General features: G+C 40.8%; 1 pseudogene; it reads left to right on the forward strand.

Moving 5' to 3' along the window:
- Window positions 1-2,598: 2,598 nt before the first annotated feature.
- Window positions 2,599-3,546, forward strand: LOC116859868 (annotated as a pseudogene).

Raw genomic sequence — 3,546 nt, forward strand, 5'->3', positions numbered from 1 at the left:
TGGATGCAAAAATGCTCACCAAAAAACTAGCCAATAAAATCCGACAGTACATTAAAAGGATTATTCACCAGGACCCACAGGGATTTATTCTTGGGCTGCAAGGCTGGTTCAACACCGGCAATCAATGTGATACAATAAATTAATAAAAGAAAGAACAAGAACCATATGATACTCTCAACAGATGCAGAAAAAAGCATTTAACAAAGTACAGCATCCTTTCTTGATTAAAACTCTTCACACTATAGGCACAGAGGATACAATATCAATATCATCAAAGCTACGAAAAACCCACACTGAATATCATTCTCAATGAGGAAACCTGAGAGCTTTTCCTAATGTCCATTATCACTGCTGCTATTCAATATACTAGCAGTCCTAGACTCAGCAATCAAGACAACAAAAAGAAATAAAAGGCATCCATATGGGCAAAGACAAAGTTAAACTCTTACTCTCTGTAGATGATATGATACTTTATGTGGAAAACCCAAACTATTCCACCCCAAAATTGGTAGAATTCATACAAGAATTCAGTAAAGTGGCAGGATATAAAATCAATGCACAGAAATCACCTGCATTTCTATAGCCCAACAATAAGACAGAAGAAAGAAAAATTAAGGACTCAATCTCACTTACAGTTATACCCCAAACTACAAGATACCAAGGAATAAATCTAACCAAGGAGGCAAAGAATCTGTACTTAGCAAACTATAGAACTCTCACAAAAGAAACTGAGAAAGACACAAAGAAATGAAAAAACATTCTACACTCAAGGACTGGAAGAACAAGTATTGTTAATATGTCTATGCTACCTAGAGCAATCTACACATTTAATGCAATCCCTATCAAAATACCATCAACTTTTTTCACAGAAATGGAACGAATAATCCTAAAATTTGCATGGAACCAGAAAAGACTCCCAAATAGCCAGAAGAATGTTAAAAAAGAAAAACTAAATCTTGTGGCATCACAATTCCAGACTTCAACCTCTATTTCAAAGCTGTAATGATCAAGAAAGTATGGTACTGGTGCAAAAACAGACACATAGATCAATGGAACAGAATAGAGAGTCCAGAAATAGACCCTCAACTCTATGGTCAACTAATCTTCCACAAAGCAAGAAAGAATATCCAATGGAAAAAAAAGATCAGTCTCTTCAACAAATGGTGTTAGGAAAATTGGACAGCCACATGCAGAAGAATGAAACTGGACCAAAAATAGACTCAAAATGGATGAAAGACCTCAATGTGAGACAGGAATCCACCAAAATCCATGAGGAGAACACAGGGAACAACCTCTTTGACTTCAGCTGCAGCAACTTCTTCCTAGACACATCACCAAAGGCAAGGAAGCAAAGGCAAAAATGAACTACTGGCATGCTCTCTCTCTCTATGTGTGTCAAATAAATAAATAAAATATTTTAAAAAATAAACTATTGGCACTTCATCAAGATAAAAAGCTTTTGCACAGCAAAGGAAACAGTCAACAAAACCAAAAGACAACAACCAACAGAATGGGAGAAGATATTTACAAATGACATACCAGATGTCAAAGGACTAGTATCCAAAATCTATAAAGAACTTATCAAACTCAACACCCGAGGAACAAATAATCCAATCAAGAAATGGGCAGAAGACATGAACAGACATTTCTACAAAGAAGACATCCAAATGGCCAAAAGACACATGAAAAAGTACTCACCGCCGCTCAGCTTCAGGGAAATACAAATCAAAACCACAATGAAATACCACCTCACACCAGTCAGAATGGCTAAAATTAATAAGTCAGGGAATGACAGATGCTGGCGAGGATGCAGACAAAGGGGAACCCTCCTACAGTGTTGGTGGGAACATAAGCTGGTGCAGCCACTCTGGAAAACAACATGGAGTTTCCTCAAAAAGTTGAAAATAGAGCTACCCTATGACCCAGCAACTGCACTACTGGGTATTTACCCCAAAAACACAAATGTACTGATACGAAGGGGCACCTGCACCCCAATGTTGACAGCAGCAATGTCCACAATAGCCAAACAATGGAAAGAGCCCAGATGTCCATCGACAGATTAATGGATAAAGAAGAGTGGTACACACACACACACACACACACAATGGAATATTATGCAGCCATCGAAAAATGAAATCTTGCCATTTGCAACAACATGGATGGAACAAGAGGGTATTATGCTAAGCAAAATAAGTCAATCAGAGAAAGAAAATTACCATATAAACTCACTGATATGTGGAATTTGAGAAACAAGACAGAGGATCATAGGGGAAGAGAGGAAAAAATGAAACAAGACAAAACCAGAGAGGGAGACAAACCATAAGAGATTCTTAATCTCAGGAAACAGACTGAGGGTTGCTGGACTGGAGGTGGTTGGGAGGAATGGAATGGCTGGGTGACGGACATTAGGGAGGGCATGCATTGTGGTGAGCGCTATGTATTGTGTAAGACTGATGAATCATAGACCTACATCCCGGAACAAATAATACATTACATGTTAATAATTTTTTTAAAAAGAGCCTTTTCCATGCTACCCAGGAAAGGGTTCATATGGTGTTGTTTTGCCTTCCTGCCGCAACTTAAAGGGAAATTTTCACAATGTCTGGAGCCCTTGAAGTTCTGCAAATGAAGGAGGAGGATGTCCTCAAATTCCTTGCAGCAGGAACCCACTTAGGGGGCACCAAACTTGACTTCCAAATGAACAGTACATCTACAAAAGGAAAAGTGATGGCATCTATATCATAAAACTGAAGAGAACCTGGGAGAAGTTTCTGCTGGCAGCTCATGCCACTGTTGCCACTGAAAACCCAGCTGATGTCAGTGTCATATCATCCAGGAATACTGGCTAGGGAGCTGTGCTCAAATTTGCTGCTGCTACTGGAGCCACTCCTATTGCCAGCCGCTTCACTCCCAAAACCTTCCCTAACCAGACCAGCCAGGCTTCCAAGAGCTTCCAAGAGACTTCTGGTGGTTACTGATCCCAGGGCTGAAGACCAGCCTCTTACAGAACTGTCATATGTTAACCTACCTACCATCACTCTGCGTAACACATACTCTCCTCTGTGTTGTGTGGATGTTGCCATCTCTTGCAACAAGGGAGCTCACTCAGTGGGTCTGAGGTGGTGGATGCTGCCAGTGAAGTTCTGCACATGCGTGGCACCATTTCCCATGAACACCCATGGGAGGTCATGCCTGATCTCTACTTCCACAGAGATTCTGAAGAGAATGAAAAGAGCAGACCACTGTGGAAAAGGCTGTGACCAAGGAGGAATTTCAGGGTAAATGGACTGCTCCAGGTCCTGGATTCACTGCTACTCCACCTGAAGTCACAGACTACTCTGAAGGCAAACAGGCGCTCTCTGTTCTTATTTAGCAGTTCCCTACTGAAGATGGAGTGCTCAGTCTGCTACTGAAGACTGGTCTGCAGCTCCCACTGCTCAGGCCACTGAATGGGTACGAACACCACTGAGTGGTCTTAAGCTTCTCTTCCAGAAAGGCAAACAAAATGGAAATAAAGTTGACGGTAAATAAACAGTTTGTAAAAGT

Source organism: Lontra canadensis, unplaced genomic scaffold, assembly GCF_010015895.1.
Source record: "Lontra canadensis isolate GAN:19392208 unplaced genomic scaffold, GSC_riverotter_1.0 scaffold165, whole genome shotgun sequence".
Lineage (NCBI taxonomy): Eukaryota > Metazoa > Chordata > Mammalia > Carnivora > Mustelidae > Lontra > Lontra canadensis.